We start from the raw sequence: 27954 nt of genomic DNA on the forward strand, positions 1-27954 counted from the left end.
AAGGTTAAGCCTACGTTCTTTATACCTGGCGATTTCCCAGGCCTACTGAATTAGGTTTTGGGAGTTGAGCTCAAAAATCCATACATTGTACAAGCTCCTCGAGTAATTTAGTTAGAAATAATTTAAGGACAGATATTTGGGAAATTTTGGGAAGCCTTGCATAGTGAGCCACATACATTTGTTATAACTTGTCCCTGCTCACCAAGAAGCCGTCATCGATAAGAAATATAACTAAAAGCAATACTCTCCATAAATAGTCATAGTAACTTCATTCATAATTGCCAAAACTTGGAAACAAGCGAGATATCCTTCAGCAGTTGGATGGATTGATAAACTGTAGTATATCTAGACAACGGAATAGTATTCAGGGCTAGGAAGAAGTGAGCTAGGAAAGATAGAGATCTTCAAATGCATATTACTAAGTGAGAAGGCCAGTCTGGAAAGGCTGCATACTGTAGAACTCCAAACGCGACATTTTGAAAAACGCAGAACGATGGAGAGAGTGAAAGGATAAATCTTTCCCATAGGTTAAGGGAGAAGGAGGGATGAACGGTCAGAGCATAGAGGGTTTTTAGGGCAGTGAAACTATTTTGAATGATATTATAATGGGGAACACATGTCAGTAAACCCACAGAATGCGCAGCACCTCGAATGAAGGCTGATGTAAACTCTGGGTGGTAATGGGTGTCCAGGTAGGTTCATTGATGGTTACAAATGTACCTCTCTGGTACAGAATGTTGCTCGTGGGGGAGGCTGTGCGTGTAGGCGCAGCAGTTATATGGGAACCCTCTCTCATTTCTGCTCAATTTTGCTGTGAACCTGAAATAGCTCTAAAAAATAGTCTATTAAAACAACAACAACAACAATGTTCTCCTCCATGCTTCTGGAGGAAATTATGTCTCCTTGTGAGCAAGACGGAGGGGAGAAGTTGAGCACTCTATAGGGGAATCTGGAGCAAGGGGATGGATAGCAACGTTGTTTTTTTAAGAAGCATCTACCAATGTCACACTACTGGGTCCGACATCCCCTTTACCACCGCTCGGTACGTTCTATACATCTGAAACTGTCACTCGATGTCTTCCCGCTTAGCAGGAAGGCAAGTCAGGACAAAAGAGGGGCCAGAGTGTCGCCATGGTCGTGTGAGGAAGTGCTTAGGTCATGGACTAAAATAATCAGGATGAGCGATGCTCCGTTTGTGGCAGGTTGTGACCCATTTCTTGTTCAGCATTTTGCAGTCTGACGGCTACATTCTGTAATCTCAAGGGAATGTTGGCAGAAGCTGTGACTTTGTATCCTCTATATTTGTTCTGTGGGGCCTGTGACCATGATGGCTTGTGGAGACCAGGAAGGTAGCAAGGGGAAATCAGGCAGAAGGGTAGAATGTATTTCAGAAGTATCAAGAGGAGAGAACTAAACAGATCATAGCTGTGGAATCGAGAAACGTATGGAATTCAGAAGATAAGAGATCAGAGGCCAGGCAAAGAACTGGGTCATGGATAGGAGACAGCAGTGCCTAACCCAGTGAGAAAACGTCTTTCTTCTACAGGGGGAGCTGGTGTAAAATGAGTCTGCCACCCTAGGGTCTGAGGGTGGCTGTGATAGTGACGAACAGGTGAAGACAACTTCCCTGTGGAGGGAGGGAGGGCTCATAGTCAAGGATGCTCCTAGCTTATCACGTGACAAAGAGTTTAACCATTTTTCACAAACATCCTCCCAAATCAGCCTCTGAACTGAGGATTCCCCATTCCTGGGAAGGAGAAGAAACTGGTTAAAAGACAGACATGGAAGTAGGTGTTTTCACTAGGCGACAATGCCGACTTGTGCTTGTTACCCACAAAAAAACCTTTCCTCTTAGTCCCATTTCAATTTCAGCCATCAAAACCTTTCCCTTTGACACAGCTTGTGAATATTTTAAGAGAACATCTGTTGACACTTAAAATGAATAAGCACAAAAAGATCAGCCTCGTTTGTGGACGGCCGTAAACAAGTAATTGACAGTCAAGCTTACGTTTCACAAAGGAAGCAGAAATTTGTTGGGCTAGTGTTTAGATAGTAGAAATGCACTAATGATAATCGTAGTTGTTGTAATAACAGTAACAATAATGATAATAACCAAAAGATGTTAGTAATTGGTAAATCTTTATGCTACAGTCAAAGGTTTGTTGCTGGGTAGGTCTGACCTGGGGCAAAGTTTCTAGACTTTCCTATGGTTTTCCAGCTTTCTTGCTTCCATATTATAACCTACCTTCAGTATAGGGTCTGGTATAATTTACACTATAGTGTGAACAAATGCGAAAGTCAATGTGATGCCTGTTTTAGAGAAGGCACTCTAAATCTCATTTTATTGGTGGAATGAAAGTTTAAGTCTGCTGATGTTGGAATTTAAGGTTGGGTTGTTGGGGTTAGGGATGGTGTTTGGGTGAGTGCAGCCTGAACGAGGTTGGGGCTTGTTAGGGGAAAATCATACTTGACCAAGTGAAAACCTCTGCAAGCTATAAAGGACCATTAGATGCTAAAACAAATTATTTTTCTTACTACAATTGACCAAGAGCAGATGCTTACGCCAGGGGAAGACCTGAGAGAGCTGGAGGAACAAAGGCCAAGAGGTGACTTATTAACCATTTCCAAGTATATAACGTGTTAGAGTGCAGAAGTTGAGACACAGCTGTTCTCTACAGGCACCAAGGCCGGAAAAATAATCACCAACAGAAAGAGGAGGAAGTTAAAGAAAAGACATAGAACACTATTTAACTATAGGAAGGGTGAGAAATTGTATTCATTTAAGCAGTCATTCAGCAAATATTTATTGAACACCTATCTACTACGTAGGAGGCGTTGAGCTAAGTGTTGGGAGTATAAAAATAAAAGCCAAAGCCTCTGTCTCCAAGGGGCTCGCAGAATCATTAGTCTACTTGACTTTTAGCTCCTGAGGACAGGAGCATTTCGGCCTGGTCACTACATCCCCAGATATGTGCCTTCCTCCTAGTAGATATTTACTGCATGAATGGTTGAACAAAGATTGACCCAGCAGGAAAGACAAAAAAGTCCGCAGGCATCTTAGATCCTTTTCTGTAACCCGAGGCTGATGTATTTCTGCCCCAAGGCAGGAGGGTGGCTGACTGAGATCTCTGTTCAACTGACGCCTCCACTTATCGTGAGGCCTGATTCCCTGGAGTGCTGTTTTTGGAGAAAGTTGCCTCTTCTTTGGAGAAGGCCAAGTTTAGCAAGTCAGACCTGAAACTTCACCCACCGTCCAAGGCAAGTGCTCTGGCCCCGGAGTTTATATTTAATTGTATGTTGTCACCAGTCATCTGCCGCTCCAAGAACACAGGACACTGCTTCCAAAGCGGATACCTTTTTTGGAGCTGAACGTCCTGAATCTCGATGATGGGTGTCAAAACAGCGCCTGGCAATGTGACTGACGACTGCACGTCGGTGAACTGCCGGAGTCACTCGACTCTGAGAAAGAACTGGAAGGCTTCCAGGCCCCTCTGTGGAACACGACATTTGCATCTGGCAGGGTGTCCACTAGGTAGAGGCGGCAGCCTTGTCTGTGTGGATCCCAGGCTTCTCCTTTCTATGCATCCCAAGCTGTCCCGACTCCCTGGGCGCCCACTGGATGCCGCCCACACAGAGGCCTCGTTGCCCGCGAGAGCCCCTCCCGGTTGCTTCGCCTTGCTTTTTTTCTTCACATCTTAATAAACCCTTTTCATCTCGTATTTATCAAATGCAATCACAAAGGGACCACTTAATTAACAGGCTGCCATTGTGTGGAGGATGATTTGGAAGCTTAAAGCCATTTAAGAAACCTCACACTGTTCCAGACGACAAAAACAGTGGGACGTGCCATCTGGGAGGGAGCTTCCGCCGAAACAGATGCCAGTGTTTCCATGATTAAGAACCTAATATTATAACATCATCGTATGCCGTGCCGTTTGGTTGGGAGAGACAGCCTCTGAGCAAGTGTTCTCAGGTCTTGCCTGCTTGGATGCAGCCAAATAATTCAGCATCAAAATATTTGCTCTGGCAAGCGGCCCTGGTTTATATCGCTCTTGTTTCTCTCCCCCCATAGAGCCTCTGCGGGTTTGGCCACAGCGAAAGAGCTCGGTTAACACTTGTGAGGAATGTGTTGGCTGTGACTGTGGTCTCTGGTGAAGATATGGCCACTACGTGTCATGAAGGTGACTGCAGGTGAATTCACAGTTCCAAGGGCTCGTCTCATGACTAATCGATTTGCGACGTGCGGACCTGAACTTCGTTTCAGAACCAAATGCCAGATTTGGCCTTTTACCATCCTCAACCCTGTCTCCAACTACTTCAGCCTTTAACTTATTTTTATTGAGTACCTACTATGTGCCAAGTATTGTGCTGGGCTCCATGGGAGGATAAAAAATAATAATAATAATAAGATGTAGATACTGCCTGCAAGAACTGAAAAAGCTTACATGATCCCCTTAAAATTTAACTGCTACTGTTTCCCCTATTTACACACAAAAATAACTATTCATTATAGATTTAAAAAATACAGTCAAGCAAAAATTAAACATAAAAACTACCCATAACCCTCAGAGATAAGACTCTAAGAGCAATCTCTTGTATATTTCCCTTCAGTCGCTTTTCGTGCTTTATAGTCTATGTAGGCAGATCCCACATTGCTTCCCTTTCAGGCTACTCTTAGTATCATCTTTAAATTGCTAATAACTTCTTACCCTGGTGGGAAAAGACTCTTCCCTTCCATTCTGGCTATTCAAGTCCTACCTTACGTTAACTTCTGGCCCGATCCTCTGGGCAGTTAATCATCCCCATTAGAAAGATCCTGGGATTATGTTTGGATCTTGGTTTCTTCTACTTACGAATCTGTGGACACGGGCAAATCACTGACCATCTCTGTGCATCAGGTTTCCCCTCACGACAATGGCGAACAGAACCTTGCAGAATTATTGTCAAAGTTGAATGAGGTGAGATGAATAAAGAGCGAAGTCAGTAAATGGTGAGCCTGTTTCTTATCTAGTTCTCTGCACACCCAAAGCATCTGGAGTGTGTTGCCCATAATCTGCCTACTTTATACACATTTCAACAACTTCTATTGTTCCTAGAATACAACCCCCAATCTTCACGGTTGTTTATAAAACCCTACTGATCGGCCTCATTTTGTACCAAGTTGCCCCTCATTCTCCATCCCAGTCACTCTGATCTTCTTCCCCCAGAGGGGTTTGCACACACTGGTCCATCATTCCGGAACACTCTTTCCTCCCATCTCTGTCTTATTACCTACTTCTCATCCTTTGGATACTGGCTCAGTTGTCACATATTAAAGATTTGAGCCCAGGCTCTCCAGAACAGAGCAATTCTCTCCTGCCTCCTCACAGCAGCACGTAGCTGTGCCTGGGTCTTATTTATTTGGGTCTTTTTCTTTCCTTCCTTCCTTCCTTCCTTCCTTCTTTCCTTCCTTCCTTCTTTCCTTCTTTCCTCTCTCTCTCCTTCCTCCTCCCTTGCCTCCTCCTCCTTCTCCTTCCTTCCTTCCTTCGTTCCCTTCCTTCCTGCTTCTCTATCCGTCCCTCCCTTCCTTCCTTCCCTTTCCTTCCCTTCCCTTCCCTTCCCTTCCCTTCCCTTCCCTTCCCTTCTCTCCTTTCTTCCTTCCTTCCTTCCTTCCTTCCTTCCTTCCTTCCTTCCTTCCTTCCTTCCTTCCTTTCTTTTTAAATATTTTCCCTTCTGGAATTAGTCTCCATGAGGGTGGGCACCACATCTGTTTTTGTTCTCCACTGGATTTCTAGTGCCTATCATGGCCCCTGCCACAAAGTAGGTGTGCCATATATATCGCTAAAAGACAAGCAATTCTGTTTTCCAGTTGCTGGCATCAATGAATGATGGCCTCTTAAGGACCAGGGCTGTGTCTTCTGTTCCCTGGTGCTCAATGTGGGCTACTTCATCCATACTGTAGGCCCTAGAAGGACGATGCTGTATTTAGCCCTGGTCTTGAGAACACATCCCCGGCCTTTCGCGAGGGTCTATAAAGAGCCTAAGCGGGGCTTTATAGCATCCATGCCACTCCCAGACTGTCCTCTCTTCCCTTGCACTTTCAACAGAAAATGGTCCAGCGTCAATGCCTCCTCCACCAGGAACCCTTCTCTGGAGTCCCTTTCCCACCGGCATTGGCTTTGTTCTGTCCTCTCTGGTATATGAACAGATATCACTGTGCTCCTGAGTTATTAGCTTATTTGCCCTCTAGCTAAGTCCCAAGTTCTTAGCAAGTGCTGCTTCCCGACATGGCTCCTGCTTCCCGTTTCTCGCCGCTCTTCCTCCTTTGCCCTCACTGTTGCAGGTGCGCTGAATGCTTTTCAGTCCTCATCTGCCGTGAGCTCTCGCACTCTGCCCTCAGGCACACGCCGAAACTCTCTGCCCACTTCCTCTCATTAGAAACGTTCCTGATTTCTAACGATCCTCCAGGCCTTGGCACAGAGGCTGCTTCCACCAGGACACTTTTGTCGATTGTGGGGGTGGGGGGTAGGTTGAGTGCTCCCTCTCTGGGCTGTGCCTCTCTAGCAGCCTGTGATGCCTTCCTCACACCTTGTTTACCCCTCTGCCCTGCAGGGTGCACTCCATGAGGGCAGGGGCCAGTCTGGGTCACCTTGCTCACCTGGCATAGTAGGTGCTTAGCAACTACTTGGTGGATGAACAAATGAATGGAGGCCGCCATAGCCACCTTCCTAACCCTCATCTGTCTCCTCTGCCTCTGTGCTCTGCATGGAGTAAGGCTCAGAAATGTTCGCGCTGGGCGGAAAGGGCTGTAGCTGAGCTCCCCCAGGTAAACAGTTCCCGAGATGGCACGGAGAGCGCGCGTTCATGAGGGCTGCAGCGGCGAGGATCACGCGCATCCATCTCTGTGCCGCCAGCACAGGCCTGGGCACACAGCAGGGGCTCCACGGTGGCTGCCCAAGTACAGTTTTATTGACGATTCTGAGAGAGTTGGTTGTACCAGATGTGTCGCCTCTGGCAAGCCCCTCTCCCTCCGGGTCTGCAAAGTGGGGATAAACACCTTACCTCCCTCACAGGTGAGGGAGGTAAGTGATCTACGCTCCAGAGAGCGTTCGGGAGGAATAGGAGCGCACTGAGCGCGAGCCACCTGCCACTTTGCCGCCCGCCATGTGGAGTTCTTTATCTAGACAAAGGCTGAGTGTGAGCAAGCGGGCCTGGCAGCTGAGGCGTGGGAGTCGCCGCAGACCCTGGGGACTCCTGGCTCCCGCGCTGGGTCCCGTCCTCGCCGTTCTGCTTTCGAGACACCAGGCCGCGGCCGCTGCCGCATGCCTAGCGCGCCTGGCGCCGCCGCCCCGCCCCGGACCCCGAGCCCCGAGCCCCGAGCCCTGAGCCCCGAGCCCCGACCCTGAGCCACGGCGCTCCTGGAAGCCTCCGCGGCCCGCCGTGAGTCACCGCCCTTTTTTTAGCAGCCGCGCTGGATGTGCATCATAACTCATCACGGATCCCAAGAGCCAGCGTCAGTGCAGACCAGCCAAGCGCAGGCCGGGCGCTTGGGCAGGTGAGGGAGGCGACTCCAACCCGCACCCCTCATCACAGCGCCACCAACCGGTTGCAGGTCTTAGGCGCTGCAGGGCGCTAGAGATCCATTCGAGGACGCTCACACCTCTGGGGCACCCTGGCAGGGTCGGGTCTGCGTGACTCAGGGCCTTGGAATTGAGGAAGGGTGGGCTGTGGTGATGGAGGAGAGAAAGCCAGGAAGAAGCTATCCGTGCGTCGGTGCACCTGTTACCCACCCATCTAGTAACCGGCCCAACTGCCAGCCTCCCATCCACCCGGGCGTCTCCCACACATTAAGTCACTGAAGACTCTCTTCCTTCTCTCCATCCATCCATCCATCCATCCATCCATCCATCCATCCATACACCCACTCACCCGCCCGTTCATTCATTCCATTATTCACCCGCCCTTCTGCTCCTCCCCTCTACCACTTGCCTTCCCATCCAGGCATTCGACATACTAAGTTACTTAATGTCCTTCCTTCCCACCTCCACCTATCCATTTACCTACTCATTCATTCAAATTAGCATCCGCTATGCTGGATACTGAGAATACAACGGCGATTAAGGCAGCATCTTTGCTGTGGCAGAACTTAGAATCAGCATGGTTTAATGTGCCCAGAAGAAAAGCTCTTGCCCTTTTTTCAGAATTAAAGAAATATGGGTAGTGGGATCCTATTACAGCAAGATAATAGTAGCAGCTAACGTTTATTGAGCATGATTTGCCAAGCTGTGTTCACATGCAGGATCTCACTGGACCCTCGCACCAACCCAGGAGGTAGGGGCTGTTATTTCACCCAATCTTCAGAGGAAAGAAACAGAGCCTCACAGAAGGTAAGAAACTCTTGTGGCTGCACAATTGTTAAATGTCCAGACAGGATTAGAAGCCAGACTCTGACTCCGAAACCAATGCTTCTGGTCGCTGTACTCTGGCATTTGTTATCTGGGAGAAGTAACACATTAAAAGGAGTTAAGTTGGATCAGCTATACCATCTCTCCCAGCCTTGGTTTTCTTGTTTGTAAAAGTAGTGACACTTTCCATATATAATGTGTTCATTCAGCCTAGCATCCATTTACAAGGACTAATGTGCCTGACAAACTTGTTAGTGGCTGAGATTAAAAAACAAGAGTAGGGTTCAGAGTAAATGAGATATATTATTATCATCCGGGCTCATTATAGAACAATTAAAAGTAATTAAAAAATCTCTGTGATTCTATTATCTAGAAATAACAACTGAAGTTTAGAAGACTTTAAAGTTTTTTAAAAGACTTTCAGGCAAAGGACAGGACAGAACTGGGCCCCTCTGGAGCTGTAAAATGAAGAAACTGTTACTGGCTTGAGAACCATGCCACCTCTGCCTTCACCCCCTGGGAAACTGCAAGTCCCTTGCTCACCCTTCTCTCTTGATTCAGTTCCAGATCAAAGTCTTGTGCACATACATCTAATCGGCAGACTTGAAATCACGTCTGAACCCTAGCTGGAGAGGAGGCTGGAAAACGCTGGTTTTAGTATTCCAGCTTCTGCAGCTGAGGACGGTTAAAGAGGGCATGGAGTGAGCCAGCCCACGGGGCTCGCTCTGTCATTTTACTATAAGGGTTCATAAGGTTCATCTCGCTGAGCGCCCTTCGTTTTACGAGTAGGGAAACGGAGGCCTGTAGGTGGTGCTTCCAAGGCTACCGCACAAGTTTTTGCTGAAAGGTAACTTTAACAGGGTTAAAGCCAGGCAATGGAGACACTGGGAATCCATCATCTTCCTGTGCCAAGATTTAGGACTTCACGTAATTGAATCTAGTTTAGTGGGTATGAACTTCGGTAGCCTACAAACTTATGAATGGAAGACCTATCACTGCCTTGGCTTCCTATAAATCAACCCAATTCTGAGTGTGAACCTTAGGGCTGACAGGAATTTCCATCTAAGCATTACTGGGGTCCCCTCCTATCCTACATGGCCAGAATCAGGGAAGGTGATTGTCATAACTGCTGCTGACACCTTCTTTTCCATCCTCTTTGTTTTCCCTCCAGGCGAGGAGCATGGTAGGTCCATCTGTACAACAGCTCCGTGAAATGGGGCACTCTCCCCATTTAAAGATGAGGAAAGTAAGGCTTGGAAAGGTGATGTAAATTCTTCAGGGTAAACCACTAATAAACAGCTCAGCTGGGAGTAAATCCCAGGTATGGTAACGGTTGGTTCTCATAAAAATCTACTCCAGTTAAACCCATTTATTTGGCAGATGCATTCCAACTCACTTGGTGCATTCCATTCCTTGTTCTTGTATAAACTATTTCTTGTATCTAAATTGAACATGGGATCTCTTTCTCTTTGGGGTTGAGGGAGTCAGAGGAGGGCTTATTTATTTCGAATAATAAACAAAAGTACTTGCAAGTTGCTGCTGTCAACCCAACCACAGTGAGATGAAAAAAAAATTACAGTTGCTTTGCTAGAATTTATTTATTTACCAGATATTTTTTGAGGGTCTTCTGCATGCCAGCTACTGTGCTAAGCACTGACATACAAGGCTGAGGATGAGTTAAGGACAATCTCTGATCTCATGGACTAGCAGGAAGGACAGTAACCAGACAGCTGCACCGCAGTGGGACACCTGCTGAGCTTGGCTGGCACTCTCTCACGTATTGGGTATGGGCTGGCTGGCTGCTGGTTGGTCAGTGATGGCCTTGGCTGGGGTCTGCTTTGCTCTAACTCTGCTATGTCCCACATATCTCATCCTGCTGCAGGCTAGTCTGGGCAGGTTCTTATAGGGAAGGCAGAAGAGAGATACATGTACAACCGCTTCTCTTTGTGTGAAAACTGTTAAAATCCCATTGACCAAAGCAAGTCACATGGTCGAACTCAGAATAAGATGTGGGGAAATAGATTCTACCTCTTACTGGAGGAGCTGTTATGTCACTTTGCAAAGCGTGACGATACAGGGAAGGGTGAAGAATTCAGGCCAGTTTTGTCATATATCACATCAGGGAAGACTTTTTGGAGGGGGTGATGATTGAGCTAGTTTTTAAGAATGAATTCTCAAATGAAAGGGTGATAAGGGTGGAGTGATGGAAAAGGGGATGTGGGGTAGAGGTACCAGCATGTACAAACATCCAAAAGTCTTAACTAGAAATTGCTAGTGGTTAAAGACTAAGAGGGCGAGAGCTGGGGAGCAGGAAGTGAGGCTGGAAAGCAGAGAGCCAGGTCATGAGGGGCCTGGTGGTTATCAAAAAAACTGGATCTTATTCTGGTGATGGTGGTGGGGGAGCAGGGGAAATTTATGAGTTTTAGGAAGATGAATATTTGTGTTTTTAAAAGAACACCCTGTGGACAACAATTGGAGGCAAGAATAGCAGTGAAAAGCTTGTGGCAGCCATTCAGATTGGAAGTGATGGTGGCTTCGGGGCCATCCACAGTCCACTGGCAGTAGGGGTAGAGAGAAGTAAATTCAGCTGAGAGAGAGAGTAAGAATCAATAGGACTAGCTCATTAATTGGATATAGGGATGAGGGAAAGGGAATCAAGAAAGATGCCACATTTCTGGCTGGCCCACTGGGGTAGATGGTGGTTCATCACCAATGAGAGGCACCTTGGTTTGAAAGAGGGTTGGACATGCTGAGCTTATGGTAGACAGAACAATAGTTGCCCAAAGATGTCCACATCCTAATTCCCAGAACCTGTGACCATGTTACCATATGTGGCAAATGAGATTTTGCAAGTGTGAGCAAGTTAAGCATTCTGAGATGGGAAAATTATTCTGGAATATCTGGGCAGGCCCAATGCAATCAAAGAATCCTTATGAGAAGGATACAGGAGGGTTAGAGTCAGAGGAGATGTGACCACAGGAGCAGAAGTTGGAATGACACAGGGCCATGAGCCAAGGAATGCAGACAGCTCTAGAAGCTAAAAAGGAAAAGAATATGGATTCTCCCCTGAAGCCTACGGAAGGGACACAGCCCTGCTGACATCTCGAGCTGAGCCCGCTGAGATTGATTATGGGCTTCTGACCTCCAGAACTGGAACAGAATGAACTTACGTTGTTTTAAGCTATTATGTTTGTGGAAATGTATAATAGCAGCAATGGGAAACTAATGCAAGAGGCTTGTGAGATATCCAGACGAAGATATACAGAAGCTGGGAAGAAAATATCCAGGCCGCGGATATAGACAGATGGAGAGTCACTGGCAAATGGACAGGGCGACGGCATCAGATCACCCAGGGAGATAGTGTGGGGTGAGAGGGGAGGACAGCCTGGATAGGGCTCAATTCAGAGAAAATCTTTGAAGGACAATGAGAAGGAAGACCTGGAGAAATACGAGGAATCGAGTGTTGGGAAATCCAAGGGTAGAGTTTAAGAAGGAACCATCCCTGTCAACCACCACAGGGTGACATCACTGCCGTCCGGTTTAAGGAGACTCAAAGTGCCTACTGGATTTGATCAAGGCTATGGTTTTGGTGAGAGCAGTTTCAGAGGCTGAGCAGGACTTGAACAAGCCCAACTGCAGGGAGAAAGAAGGTGTGCGTGTGTGTGGGGGGTGGGGGGTGGGGTGAGGAATTGGAGACACACACAGGGAGACAGCATTCTTAGATCATTGACTTTGACAGGGGGAGAGATAAGACAATAGCTGGAAAAGGATGGGGGTCAAGGGAGGACGTTTTCCTTCTTTTTTTTTTTAAGATGAGAGAGAAAGATATTAATAAGTTTAGTTGCATCTGGGAAGGAGCCAGCTAGGGTGCGGGGGGAGGCTGAAGATGAAGGGCAGAGATAGTTTAGGGATGAGGTCAGGTCTTGGAGGAGGTATGTGTTAGAGGTGGGATCCAAAGTGCCGGTGAAGAGTAGCTTTAGATCAGGGGAGGATGAGCTTCCCATCAGGCGTGAAGGGGAGGAGGCAAAGACAGGTGTTTAAGCGGAGATGAGTATAGGAGACAACTTCCTATGTGCTGGTCGAAGCGTTCAGACGTTTTAGGAGAATTCCTTTATGACTTGCTACAGTAAATCGCAACCAAAAATTCATTACTTAGGTCAAGAAAATAAAAATTAGAAATAGAATTGAGAGGGAACATATAGAAAATAGAATTTAGAGGGAACAAAGAGGCTGGTTGTCAGCATATGAGCATAGAAATCAGAGTCATAACTAAAAAAATTTTTATCTTAAGAATCATAACACCATAAAATATAGGAATTGCCATACTGGGACAGACTCATGATCCACACAGGCTGATACTCTGCTGCCAACAGAGGTCCCTTGGGATGAGCACCCAGAGGGCACAGTCATGCTGTACCCACTCTTGATCTTGGTTAAGAGACAGAGAAACCATTTGTGCCCTGACGTCAACCATAAAGGTTAGGTATATCCCAGCGCCCATTTATGGCTCTGTCACGCGTAAATATACCCGAACCCTCTCCAACTGCCGGCACCATCCCCTTGGGGTTATGTGTTTCATTAGTTTATTCCCCACTATGTAACACAGAATTTTAAAATACTCTATTTCTAGCTTCGTTTGTTTGAGGTTCAAAGGGTGGCCGTTTATTCCAGTGGACATCAAATGCAAAAATGCAAATGAAGTACATTCAGCACATCATAAAACCTGACACGTGGTAAATGATTCACAGAGGCTAGTGATGATGATGATGATGACAATAAAGATAATGTCTCGATGTTCGGTAACTCTGCCAGCTGTACCTTATCTTTCACATTTTACAGAAGGGCAAACTAAGGAAGGCACAGTGAGGCTGCATGACTTGATAAAGACCGGAGAAGAAAAAAATTGGAGGTCATTGAAAAGTCGATGCTTGGGGTGTGGACTAGAAGTTTAAGAAGGAGTAGTTTTGAAACACCCATCCCAGACCTCTCATGACCCACCTCCCACCCCCCGACCCCCACCGCCAAGCCACAGGGCTGCCCTTCCTGGTCAGCTTCCTTCACCATAAGTGGAGAGGTTGAAACCCAATTCGGCCAATTCCTGGGGCCAAATAGCCTAGCATGGGGCCTTTAGGTTCAGAGGGAGAAAGGATCCAGTTTATTTATTCTACCCTCGTGATGGAAATAGCCCCCCAAACGTCCCTGTGCTTACTAAGCTATTTTTTCAGCCAAAGGCAGCCAAAAAATGTTAATTACCTTGTTCTTTTTTTTTCCCCCTCCAAGATAAATTTTTGACTTCTAGCACATGCTATCTTTAATTGCAAGGTATTCCAGAATGAGCAGGTTATCAAAAATGTGCAGAGGGGGAGAGCTTTGATTCGGCCCTGGGAGGCTGAGGTGGGAAAATTTATCCTTATTTATTTACATGGTAATGGGATGAGATTTTGCCAGCTTGCTAATGGATTCTTAAAGAGAAACAGGCTTCCTGTGGCCTAGTTAGAAAGATTGGTTGTTCTGCCACCACAGAAAACACTGAATGAAGGTGGCAATGGCTCCCTTTTTCTAGATCATTCCTCTCTTTGAGGTACCATCTGCATTAGGTATGTGGGGGAGGGAGTTGATATTTATAGTGGGAGACAGAGTGGCAGGGTGGCCATTGCTGCGGTCTGGTTGGTGTAAGGAGACCGGCCCCCGAATGCTACCAACCAGCCATTTGGCCCCAGATGGTGCATCTTATTGCCCCTGATTCTCAGTTTCCCTGTCAGCCACGTGGTTCTGTTTTGCCCTAAACCAGCTCGGCAAATTCATTGTAAAGACAAGATTAAAAAGTTGGTTTTAAGTGTGCTTAATGATCAGGAGCATTCTGTATCTCTGAGGCGTGCACGTGATTTTCTGGAAGGCAAGAGACAGGTCCTAATCGCATTTAAAAATAAACCTTAGCATTTCCTAAGTGCTTGGCCAATTACTCCAAATAACATTCATTCCAGAGGCTGGGGTGGAGCGGGGGGTGGCGGGGTGAGTCATGTGATGAATGTATTAGTTGTGGCGCTACAGTGTCTCGTTCCGAAATCGAGGAGGAAGCAGCCAGGTCTGCAGATAGCCCCAAATTTCTCTTCCCTAGAGGTGCCTGGACACCTCTATGGTTCCTTCCTAATCCATCTTCTTCACTCTTTCAGTCTTATTAATTTAATAAATGTTTGTTGAGTGCCTCCTATGTGCCAGGCACTGAGGCTAGGAGCTGGTAGAGACATAGTCTGGGAGGAATGGCAAGTTACTAACACACAAATAAACGCATAATTACAAAGGGAGGTAGGATTGGGGGCTTTGAGAGAGAAGATACGGAGGTGGGGCCAGTTTACATTGGAGGGTTAAGAGAGTCCTCTTTGAACCGGGGCCCCAAAGATACACTGATCAGCTCTAGAGGCGGGGGAAAAGCATCCCAGTCAGAAGAAACAGCATGAGTGAAGGCACTGAGTGTGGAAAAACTTGGTGCGCTGGAGGACTGAAAGTGTGTGTGTGTGTGTGTGTGTGTGTGTGTGTGTGTACACACATGTGCATAAATGGATCATGATGAGAAAGGGGAGGTGGGGGGTCAGGGGGAGTGGAGGAGCCAGGCGGGCTGGGGTTTGGATCCTGGCTCTGCTCCCTGTTCTCTGCAGAATTCTGGGCAAGCCACACATCACTTCTCTGAGCTTCAAGCCTCTCCTTTGTAAAGGAGAAAGAATGACAGGTAGGTCATGAGTCAACTTGAGGTTCAAACATCACCACGATAGCCTCTGAGGCCCTCTTAATCTGGCCCATGATACCTCTTGGACTTTCCCTCTGGTTAGTCTCTCCCTCCCTCTTTTAACTCCAGCCAGCCAGCATCTTTGCTGTTACTCACACACACTAGGCACATTCTACCTCAGGTCCTTTGCACTTGCTCTTCTTGCTGGCAATGCTCTTTGCCTGCAAGTCTCACTCTCTCACTTCCTTCAGGTCCTCCCTCAACTATCAGTGAGGCTTTCCTGACCACTGTACTTAAGACCATCCCTGCTCCCTGCTCTATTTTTCTCCGCAGCACTTGGCACCATCCAGCCCACTAAATATTTATTTATTTATTTTGTGCATTATCTGCTTTCTTCACTAAAATGGGGTTCTGTGAGGGCATGGAGTGTGTCCATTTTTTTCACTGTGCATTTTTTAGATGTCTCCAGCATCTAAGGAGAGTGCCTGTCATACAGTAGGTGCTTAATAAATAATGTTGAATCTTTGTAAAGATATTTGACCAGATAAATAGAAATAGTGCTTCACACATGAACGGTCGTATCGCTTTTAGCTGCTTTTTCTTCCTAGTCAGAAAGCTCTGTCCCATTTGGACCCAAAGAAGCTGAGCTCTTCTGTTCCATTTGAATAAATCCCAGATTTGCCAACTCTGTGCCCACAACGCACACATCTTTTCCTCAAGGTCTTGTGCAATCCCATCTCCTCCTCAAGTCCTTTCTTACCTTCCTTCCCCAGATCGCAGGAGTCTCTACATCCTCTGATCACTTACAGCACTTAGGCCTTAGTGTTAAATTTCTTTAACACTCTTATTAATTTTTTTCAGCAAACGTTTATTGAATGCTGCTGTGTGTCAACTCCTGGATTACATACTACACTATGATGGTAAACCTGACATAGTTTGAACTCTCAATTTATGACATGTTGGTGCTTTGCACACAGTAGATGATGAATAAATTTGTGCTCAAGAAACGAATGCACATTCATAGTCAATTCGAAGTTGACTGTGGTAAATCGACTTAAACGTAATGACATTATCCTTATAAATTATAGGATATGTGATGATGATACGGTGTCAAAATGAGGAACAACTTATCTTCTGTGAAGATTTGGGGATGGTAGAGGTGTGGAGGGAACTTCTGAGTATGTGAGTCCAATGGAGAGTCCTGAATTAGGATTCTTAAGAGGCCCAGAGAGGGAGTTGAATTAACCTGCCTGCCTGTGGGAGACCCATCAAACCTCAGAGGAAAGGCAAATGTTCAGTAGATGGTGGTTATCATGGCTTAGAGGTGAATCCACTCTTGATATCAGTAAGGTGAAGTTGAAGGAAGCTACACTCTGGTGTCTAAGATCTACTTGGGAAGACCCTGAGATCCACTAGGAGGTTCTAACCTTCTCACTGTGACCCCTTCTCTAGAGAACGGAATTCTCTTACTGTCTTGCAAGGGCTTGCTTATGGGAAATCGTTCTATGCTTGGCAATGGCACACACTGTCAAATTCATTTATTTTGTTTCCAGTTTGCTCCCTGAGGGGGACATTGTACTGCCAAGTGGCTCTGCCTATATGCCAGGCTCCAGTGGCTTCCAGCACCTGGGGGTCTGATTTCCAGTGATGCTACACTCTATCACTCAGCCTGTGAACATCTTAATTTAGCACAAAGTGTGACAGCCAAGAGTGAAAGCTGCTAAGGGCAAGGAGTTGTCAGTGGTGGTCGCTGCTAGTTACAAATGTGGTCAGTCCCTGGTCCTCGATTTCTTAGACCCTGCTACTAAGTTGTTCCTCATTTTGATGCTGTATCATCATCATCAACACCACCACCGCCATCATCATTATCATCGTCAACAATCACCATTACAGATTAAGCCCCATCAGATAGGTTTGTAATTATCCCTTAACAGAGGCAATTTTCTGGGTGGAGAAGCCTGATCAACGGAATTGCTTTGGTCCTGCAGCAAACTCTATAAGGTTTTTCAGCAAGGAAGATGTTCCTTTTCTACCAAAATCAAACTAGGAATCACAATTCTGAGAACCGGAAGGTGCAGAAATAAAATACGGGGGCAAACTGGGCAGCAGGGGGAGATTTAGCAAAAGAACCAAGGCTAAGAATCAGAAGACCTGGGCTCTAGTCCAAGGATTTTTGTTTTAATTTGGGGACTCCCATTGAGAGTGTCAGTAACTCAGCCCCTTTGGGTTACAGTTAATGCTTCTACCAACTGGGGTTAATAATACTGGCCCTTCTCTACTTCAGAAAATGATGATGGGAATTGTGAAAGTTAATGGATGGGCCAGCTTAGGAAGAACAGAAAAGAGGGTAGTGTGAATTGTTCTATGTGAAATGTGTTAGATGTTACATTCAAGATGTTTTATGAAAGTGAGGCTACGGACTTTAATGCTAAGGACTATTGGTTATAAATGACAGAAAACTGCACTGGATTAAGCAAGAAAAGAGACCATATTGATTTATATAATTGCAGATTTCAGGGTTGACTTGCTTGAGGTACAGCTGGATTCAGGACAGAGAGATGCTCTGAGGACCCTGTTTCTGGACTCGACAGGTCTCTCCTCCGTGCGGTGTCCCCACTCTTAAGCTTTGCATGATGGAAAGGGAGTGAGTACAACCTCCCAAGTTCAAGCGTGGTGGGAAAATATGAATGACTCTTTCTTCTTGGCCTTTCAAGTCCATCAATTAACTTTTGATTAGTTTGGTGTAGGTCACATGTCTATCCTGAACTAATCAATATGGCCAAGATCTGGAGCTGGCTTAGACTTAGGTGTTGGGACACAAGTTTTAGCCCTGGTGTAAGAAGTGGGGAGCCCCATATGTGTCATGATATGAAAATTAAGGGAAGTATAGTGAGTCCAGGTGGTCAAAACACTTCAAATAGTTACCGGGAAGACATACCAGTGAGGAACTTTTTAGTGGGAAAAAAGTCTAAATCAGTCTTTGCTACCGGCAAACGCTAATGTGTTTAAACTAAAATCTCCTTATTATCTTCCTATTCCTCAGAGGTAACATGTTTAATGTCACAGAAATGTGTTGTGCATTTCACTTCTTACATTTCTAGTGAGGACCCAATCTCACCAATCATTTTCTTCAAATGACAGGAGTGATCAAGGCTGTAACAAATATTTTCATGCTTTCTCTATAACCTTAATTCAAACCCCTCATTTGGCAATTAACCATGTAGTGATTATGACATAGTCTGCACTTTTATTTGTATTGTTATTTTAACTTTCACGATTAAAAAAAGAACTTTTAATGAGTTAATGGTTTGTCGTCTTATCTCGATAGTGATTTCCTTGAAGGAAGCGACTATATTTCATGATTCTTTGTCTAATACTGTATGTTCAAAAACATTTGTTGGTTTTCTTTAAATATTCTAATTAAATATTTTTCATAAGAGTTATAAACTCTAATAAATGAAAATGCCATTTAAAGGAAACAATATTACTAGGACTTTTGGCAAACAAATAAATGCATTTTACATTAATAACATAACTACAGAAACTTTTTTGATGACTATAGAATGGGACTATTCAAATGCCCTTCATAAGATGGCAAAATTATGAAATACATTCTACTCATTTTTCCAGGTCCAAGGCAGCCAACACTAATTAATCATGCCACTCTTTCCTACAAATCTGGATATGGCTTTAGAATTTGTCTTAATATAGCACTTTAGGAGGACATTATTAATTAATTAAGATGTTGGTCCAAGAGTGGAGCCCATATGTCATCCTGCAAATCATGTTTTATGCCTTGGGTGGTTGCCCTCTTTTACCAAATTGAGAGCTTTAGGGGACACACTTGGAGCTAGATGGGAAAAAAGGGACATTTGCTCAGTTAGCCATAGTAGTCAACTCAGCAACTTGGGGTGACAGAGGACAGAGCCAAACCACGGTTATAATTGACAATAAACTATATATTATTACCACCTAATCCTGTTACTAAGATCAAGTTTCTAGTAGGACTGAATTCTCTTTGATGTTTAAGAGTCAGATAAGATGTATTCATTCATGTGAGCTTGTCTTAGAAAACTCATGTACTCATTGATACATCTGAAGTAGAAACTACCAAGTGCTACATTATCCAGGGAAACTCCTTTTGGAAGGAATCAGGCAAACTTTTACAGAAGAGATGCCGTTTCATTGGCCTTTGCAGGGTGTGTAACACTTCCAGGGAAACAAGGTATGTACATGGGGTGGGGGGGTTCTGCTGTTGGCATAGAGGGGATGTAACATTTTTCCAATATTTGCAATGCAAATACATGAGTATGACGAATGAAGTATATGTAGTTTGTGATTAGGAATACTGAGTCGTCCATTGTGGCTGTAATGTAAGGTTCATGAACAGATACGTAGGAAGTTAAAAGAATAGAGTGAAATCATAAATTGAAGAGCCTTGAATATCGAAGAGTTTGGATTTATCCCATGAACAATAGGAGACAATCATATTATTAAATAGAGGGAGGACTGATTGGAAACTAGGAGATAGCCTTGGCTGCGGTGTGGAGCATGGCAAGGAGGAGTTTGAAACACTGGAAGGCAGGGAGATGGGCAGGGAAAAGCCACTGCACGTGTCCGGATAAACAATGAACTAGGATCTGCACTAGGACAGCGACCATGGTATGGGGAGGAGGGAACAGAATAGACATCAAGTTTATGAGATGTCTAAAAAACAGGGTGGGAATCAATGAAATCTCTGAGATTTCTGGGCTCAATGATGCTTTTAATTGAGATAGAGAACACAGCAGGAGGACTGTGTCTCCAGGAAGAAGCTAGTGGGGTTTAAGGCGTGTTGAGGTTAAGATTTTGGGGAGATACGCAAGTGGTGATGTCCAGTTAATTGTTAGACGTGCCAATTTAGTGTTCGAAAGGCAAGATGGAATTAACAACAGATATTTGGGAGTCAGCGTAAATGAGATAAAACCACCGGAGTAGATAAGCTCATGTAGAACGAGAAAAGTGCTCAAAACGTAACCCTCGAAACACCAACATTTGTGGCCCAGGTTAAAACAGAAGAATGCTCACGGAGATAAAAGAAAGAATGGTCACAGAGGCGGAAAGAGAAATATTGTGTCCTGAGACCACAGAGGATTTCAAGGAAGTAACTTCCATTGAGATCAAATTAGAAGAGGGGCAAATTGTTGGAGTTCTCAGATTTGGTAAATAGAAATACAGGGTACCCAGTTAAATTTGCATTTCAGATACACACACACATACGTGTATATGTATGTACACACACACACATACACATACATGCTAAATATACTAAAGTATATATAATATACTAAAAAGGTATTTATCTTTAGATATACAATATTGCTTATGGCTGGAAATTTTGTATTTTATCTGTCAGCCCTAAAAGTTGACCCAAGACTGACCAGAAATCATTGGTTTTGACAATCGGGAAGCCATTGATATACTATGTACGGGCATTTTCATCACAGCAGTGTAGGCAGAATCTGGAAACTGGTAGGCAGGTAAGTGAGCTGGTGACGAGGAAAGAAAGATGGTGAGAAACTGAGATTGGTAAGGAAGTGAGATTAGTGAGAGAGTCAATTATGTGGAAGATTTCGGTGTCAAAGGAAGGGAAGAAGCAAAAAAAAAGCAGCTTGGTGAAAGAGAAGATCAAGAAAAATCTTTCTTGTTTTGTTTTAGAAGACTTGCATGTTTGCAGATTGACAGAGAAAAAAAAAGTCCAGAGAGGGAAATGAATGAAAGAATCCAGAAAGAGGAGAAAATTGCTGAGTGGGATTCTGAAGGAGGATTAAGAGAGCAGTTGAGAGGACAGCTTTGGACAGGAGATGGGACAGCTTTTCCATGGCGCTGAGGGCGACAAGGAGGGATGAGCCATAGTACAAATAAATCTGAAAAAGAAGACGTTGAAGGAATTCACGCACGACGGTCTCAGCTCTTCCTGGTGATCTAGGAAGATTCATTATTTTATGAGAGCTAGTGGGAGGACATCTGCAAGGTAGAGTTTTGGATCTAGGAAAAAGGGTAGAAGAAAATGTCTGAAGTGCTAGAAAGAAGAGGGCTTAAAGGCACGAGTTTGAAAAATCAGTCTGTGCTGGCTGAGGCCAAAACAGACTGCAGTGGATAGACAGAAATGTGGGAAAAAGCCATCAGATTCAGAGGTTGATAGATAGGCCTGGGTATGGGTCTTGGCTCTGCCAATCTGTATTTAGCAGCTTTTAGTAGATCATGCTGTATAGCATACATCACCAAGTCTCAATGGCTTACAAAAACATTTCTCTCTTTCCCACGTTATATGGTAGTGGCTGCAGGTCAGCTGTTGTAGCTCTTCTCTAGGCAATGGTAAAGTTCAAGCTCATTTCTTGTTCCAGGATCCAGATGAGCAGAAGAGCAGCTATTGGGGCATGATGCCTCATGGCAGAGGGCATAGGAGCAGCAAACCCATTTGAACAGCAATCACATTCAAATTTTTTTCTTGGATGACTTATGCCATATTCATTCATGTTCCATTGGCCCAAGCAAGTCAAATGACCAAGCCCAACATCTATGGGGCAGGGAAATATACTCCAATATGCAGAGATGGAAGCGACTACAAATAATAATATAATCTACCACATCATCTAAAAATGTATTAACTCTGGGCAAGTTACGTCAGCTTTATGGGCTTCAGTTTCCCCATGTGTAATATGGGGATATTAGCATTAGTTTCCTAAGGTTGTTGGAAGGATGAAATACGATTTTGTGTATAAAACCTACTACGGTCCCTAATCCGTGACAGATACTTTGCACATATGAGCTTGCCTTGCCTTGGTGCTGAAATTACATAGCTCGTAGGAGATTAAGTTAAACTTTCTACTCTACATTTTTCTTTTCCAAATGACCAGATGATCGGTACGACCATTTATGGTTCTAAAATCCTCTTTTTCTAAAAGTATATACTAAATAATTAACCAATCCCTCACCCCCCAAAGAACCCCCTGGCTTAAGAGGAAACTATAAGTTCATCGGCGGTTTTATTTGGTTTACATTTCCTTGGCTCAGCCCACTATGGAACGCAGAGAGACTTGTTCAAATAAACCTACAGAATCTACAGAAATCAAGCGCTTGGCGGATCATCTCATCCTCCATTAGCAACACTGTTTAAGTTTACAGAAAGGGTGATGCTTCACATAGAAAGATCAAGATACTTTCACTTCACCTGGAGGAATTTAGCCAACTTGAATAATAAGCCCTGTTGGTGAGATGTGAAATCTGACAGCAAGTGAGGAAATAGTTGAAGAGGAGGCATCAGGAATGCTTGGAGCCTTCTCAGGTGTCACCTGGTGCCTTGTAAATGTGTGAAAGCCTTGAAATGGTGTCTAGCAGAGCCTTGGAAACTACCCACCACATGTCACTGACTGTTTCACAGAGTGGAAGCAGGCAGAGGCATGTCTGAGCAATGTTCAAGTGACCAAGTAAATGTATCAGTTAGGATTGTGAGTCACGACAAGGTACAAAAAAAAAAAACAAAAACAAAAAACCAGACCACAATGGCTTATGTAAGTAAGATGGAGGTTAATTGTACCAGGTAGCCATGCTTTTGGAAGTAGGTTGGCCCCCGTTTCACAATAGTATTAACATCTTGGGAATTTTCCATGTGCATCAGACTAGAAGAAGGTTGGCATGGAAAATTTTTCTAGGTGGCAGATTAAAATTTAAGCTTAAACCCAAATTTAAGCTTAAAACCAAAATTTAAGCTTAAATGCACCATTTCACAGGTGCATTTCAAATTTAACACATAGCTTAAAGGGGTTGACCAGATGCCTAATTTAAATACCTCACTTAAAAACCAAGCAGAGTTAATTGGTTAAATATCTAAGCACCTACCACAGGCTCTATTCTGGTTTGGGTTTGTAAATAATAGAACAAAACACAAGATTCGGTCCAAGCTTGGATGTAAATAGACTTACTATACAGAGGAAAGAGACTATTATGGCAGGGAAAACATCTCCAGTTAACCTAGTCTTAAGCAGCAAAGGAGTCTTTAGGGAACATTAAGCAGATACACTTTGCTTAAAACTCTCCAATATTTCAATTGCATTTAGAGCAAAATCCAAACTCCCTACTCTGGCGTAGTTGGTAAGCCAGGCCTTCCTCTCCAACCCTATTCTGCACCACTGTCCCCTCATCCTCTCTGGTCTGGCCACACTGCTCACAATGCCAGTTTCTGCCTCAGAGCCTTTGCATCTATGATACCCTTCTCCCAGACCACTCTTTCCTCAGAGGAGAGGGCTGGATTATTCTAATAGAAATTTCACCTTCTTAGAGATCTTTCCCTCATCACACTATGTGAAGTAGCTCTCCCTACTCTCTTATTCATTCTGTCCCATTATCCTATTTTAAAAATTATTATTATCACTACCTGATTGCATCTTAATTATCTGTTTGTGGCTTTACTATTTTCAGTAGGCTATAAGCTCTCTGAGGGTAGAGTCTGTCACATGAATATATGTGCTAAATAACTTCGTAATCAAGTGTTTCGGACTCTAATTATTCAGAAAAAAAAAGGGATAATATTATAAACCCTGAGTCAGGGAACTCTTCTTGGAGAAGAGGGGAATGGGTTGGACTTGGAAGAAAGACAAGGATTTGTATAGGAGGCCCCCAGGTGAAGCCCCAGGTGGGATATGGAGAGGCATGGCCTTAGTCTGTGGCAATTTTACTTCTGAACTGATAGCAAATAACACCCACATCTCTGCCTCTAGTTGATCCCAGAGAGACCAACCTTCTTTAAGGACATATGATCAAGGGCCTGGAAGCGAAATACTCTGATGACTTCATCAAAAGAAAATATGTGACTTTTGCAGAGACCAAAATAAATTCCCAGACCGAGGGGGTGTGGTTGAGGGACAGTTCTTGAGCTGAAGAGAAAGTGCAGGACCTTCCAAGGCATTCTGTGAAAAATGTTTTTTGGATAAAACTGCAACTTAAAAATAACCTCTTTTGGGTGCGGGGAGGAGAACAATTCAAACATGGGGGCCAGAAACCCAGAGTGAGGGCCAAATTTGGGCTAAGAAAGTGCTGGATTCTTTAGATATTTGGAAAGCAACTCCCCTCCCCCTATTTATTTACAATGAACGTTTCTTAGAAACAAATACAAGGAAATTGACAATTTGTGATTTCTAAAGTGTCATATCAGTATGCTAATAAATAAATCATCTTCCAGCGTAAGCAGGGAAGAAAAAAGGTGTGAGAAAGACAAATCTATGGTTCAAGATAAACAAATACGACACCACTGGAGAACAAGATGGTATCTGGAAAAAGGCCAGGTGGGGTGGTTCTGACTTTCAAAGCAGAACCTGAGACTGAGAATTGTCCTGAGAAACAGACTCACCTGGGGGAGACTCCAGCTCTGTCACTCTTTCTGTGTGATAGTAGGTAATGTACTTCACTTCTCTGAACCTCCACTTTTTCATCTGTAGAAAGAGAAAACGTTGATCTATCTCGCAAGGATATTGTGGAGATTAAACAAAATGCTGCATGAAAACTGCCTCAGAGAGCACCTGAATGTTAGAAGGCTTTAAAAAATCTTGAACTACATTTTTTTCCCTTCTCTTAAGAGGGTTGGGGAAATTGGAGAGCTTCAGGACGATGATGGCTAAGATATAAGACAAGACTTTTGCTCTCCTAGTTAGGGAGTATAACACTTATCTATTGCCACAATGATGATGTGGAACAAACCATTAGAAAACTCAGTGGCTTAAAACAGTGAGCATTGATAACTGTCTAGACTAATCTGGGCAGTTCTTCGGGTTTAGCCTCAGATGTCTAGAAGTTGACTTACTATTGGTCTAGGGTGGCATAAACCAGGGTGACTAACTGGTCAACTTGGTTCTCCTTCTGCAGGCTAGCCGGGCATGCTCTCTTGGTGAAAATAGAGGAACAAGAGCGATCAAGCCCATTCGTGCAAGTGTTTTTCAAGCCTCTGTTTGGGTCGCGTCTGCTGACACACTATTGGCCAAAGTGACTCACATGATCAAAGCTGGAATCATGGTGGGAGGGTACTACAGAGTTGCATGGTAAAGGTCATGGATATAGGGAGGGATAAAGAAATGAGGCCATCGATGCAATTAATCTGCTGCTGTGAGACTAGACACATTCGAATAATTACATTTTATATTAACACAATAAACATATAGATATAATAATGAAAGATGAAAGATAATAATTTTTATTCACATAGCATTTCATTGATTCTGGAGAACTTTCTCCCTAAATCTTCTGGCTTAATCCCCCTCCTCTAAAAAGGAATCAGGCATCGCCATCCTCACCTAATGATAAGGAAAGTCAGTCACATAGACAGTAAGGAGCAAAGCCCGCACTTGATCTTCTGATGGCAAACCTCCCCTTTATTGCATGGCCTCCTAGACCAAGAGCCAAACAAATGAAACACACAAAAGGGGCAGGGATCGCTATGAACTCAGTGGCCAAGAAGCTTCTGCAGAGACCGAAATCACCTGAGATGTGAAAATATGCACAGTGATGCGTTTTCAACATTTTTGAAAGCACAAAACCCACCCTTTGGGGACAAATTTTATGTAGAATCCACCAACTATATAAATTCACAAAAGAGCTATTTTATTAGCACAATTTATTTTTGGTTCAAATGTATAACATTTACTTAGTATCAAATCACTATATAAGGACCACGAGGCCATTTTGGGGAACTCGGGGGCTGGAAATCAGGGTCTGACACTCGAGGGGGACAGTGCAGTCTTGGAGTCCAGTGTGTCTCTGCAGTTTGTCCAGCCTGTGCAGGAGACAAGACTTCTGCTGTCTTGCCACCTAGTCCCTATTCCCCATTTCCCAGTCTGACACCGGACTTTTCTGTTATCCAAACCAGTACTACCCCTTTTGTCTTTCAGGCCAGCTCGACTCGGAGTTCTGTCTCTTGCAAACAAAAACATTTCTGACTAATATATCCAGTATTAAGGAAATCTGATTCAAACAGACATGTAGTTACAAGTAATTATAGTTTTAAAAGCAGTTCATCTGGTGATATCAGAAAATTCCTTCTTAAAAAATGGGAGACGCTTTATTCCAAATCTGTACATTCGTACGCAAAAGTCTCACCCAACGACATGACGTAATACATATGAGAGACTCAAAGGGATAAATTATAGTATATAGCACATTTGAGGGTATGTTTACTACATATTTTTAAGTTGTTTATGTGTATTTAAATGTGAAATTTGAAGAATATTTTTTAGGACTCTAGAAATGTCCTTTAGACTCCTTGGGTTCCCAGGACTATTGATGGGGCAGAAGAAGGAAGGGATCTATGAGAATATTCTAGGTCTCTGACATTCGTCGTTCACCACCAGAGTGAAACTAACGATGTCACCAAGAAACATCAATTCATTGGCAAGCCCCACTTTGTTGTTCTGATTGAAGGCAGAACAGCTCCGCACTCAGAGCACCGGACAGGGGTTGGCGGGGCATAACCACTGACCGCGCCTCCAATTCTCATTTCATCAGCTCTCACGTCCTGTCTTAGGGCAATACGTTTCTTTCTCCCCTAGAAGGGGCCTTCTAGCAGCAAGGGCAAGTGACTAACCAGTGTGGTTTCATCCTCAAACCCTGTGAATCATGATGCTCCTTGAATTCCAATTAAATATGGGGTGAAAGGACTGGTTCTCTGGGGATGGAACAACCTCATAACCTATGAGATTGTTCAGAAATGTCCAATAGTAATTGGGTTTGGGAAACCAGAGAGAAAGCCCAGGGCTGTTCTAAGCTTTTTCTGTCTGATTAAATTCCATCCTCTCTGCAGCTGGAGGCAGGTGCTACCTTCTCCTTGCTCTCCCAAGAGAAGACTAGAATCTGCCCTCCTCTTTCTTTCCCCGGTCTGATCTCTCCACACACTCTGGCCTCTCTGCTGCCCTGCTCGGTGGCCCTTTTCCTGTCACCTGCTGCCCTGTGTCCTCATGCTGCCCAGGTCTGCCCGCCCTCCTGCTCCTAGGATCCTCGCTTACTGCTTTTTCTTCACCAAAACTCTCCATGTCCAATGCCCAAGGTCTTACTAGGTGAGGAGAGTTAATTCAGAGGGCTTCAATATACACCACACCATTTGATCGACACACCACCACTAAGGGCAGGCAGCCATGATGATTTTACTCCTCATCTTACAGCTGAGGAAATTGAGATTTAGACTTAAAAGCCACCGAGCAAGGAAGTGACAGAGCTGAGACTCAAAGGCCAAGTATTATGCTCTTGCTCCTCCCTGAGTATAGATAATCAGACACTAATTATGAATAACCAGCTAATAGTTTATGTTTTCAGGATAGCTTTTTATAGCGAAAGCGTGATACTTTGCATACAGTTGCCACTCAAATAAATATTTTTGGACTAATTCTAAAGGTTGGTCACACCTTTCACTCAGAAGTAGCCACTTAGCAAATGTTTATGGAGCATTTATATTACCATAGGCATTGTGATAGGCCCTGGGAAACTCAAAACATAGCCCATCATCACCAGCCTAAAGGAGGCACTAATCTGGTTGGAGGTGGGATTGAGGGATTGATGGGAGTGAATCCCTAATAGGTGGAGAAAGCTCCCAGGAGAGGAGAGGAATAAATCCAGCCCATGCCTCACCGCACCGCCCTGGGGATGGCACTGGAGACTAGGACCCAGGGGACGATTTCATGGAGACGGGAACTTGTAACTTATGTTTGCAAGTATTATCCGGAAGCAGAAAGGATGATCCATGGCAGAGGGCACCACTTGAGTAAGGCATGCAAGCAGCAATGAATGACTGCAGCTCAGTGTATAGGGATGGCGGGGGCAAGGGCG

The 27954-nt window shown here is 44.4% G+C and overlaps 1 protein-coding gene across 2 annotated transcripts in view; it reads right to left on the reverse strand.

Annotated features, from left to right (window-relative positions):
* ADRA1B (adrenoceptor alpha 1B) overlaps positions 1–27954 on the reverse strand; it is a 456726-nt gene that overhangs the window by 159266 nt on the left and 269506 nt on the right. For both annotated transcript variants that reach the window (XM_016167049.2, XM_036224615.1), the window contains exon 7: positions 24497–24578. The gene's annotated coding sequence lies outside the window, so the exon portion shown is untranslated. The remainder of the gene's footprint in view (positions 1–24496; positions 24579–27954) is intronic.

Source organism: Rousettus aegyptiacus, unplaced genomic scaffold, assembly GCF_014176215.1.
Source record: "Rousettus aegyptiacus isolate mRouAeg1 unplaced genomic scaffold, mRouAeg1.p scaffold_m13_p_7, whole genome shotgun sequence".
NCBI classification, from domain to species: Eukaryota; Metazoa; Chordata; class Mammalia; order Chiroptera; family Pteropodidae; genus Rousettus; species Rousettus aegyptiacus.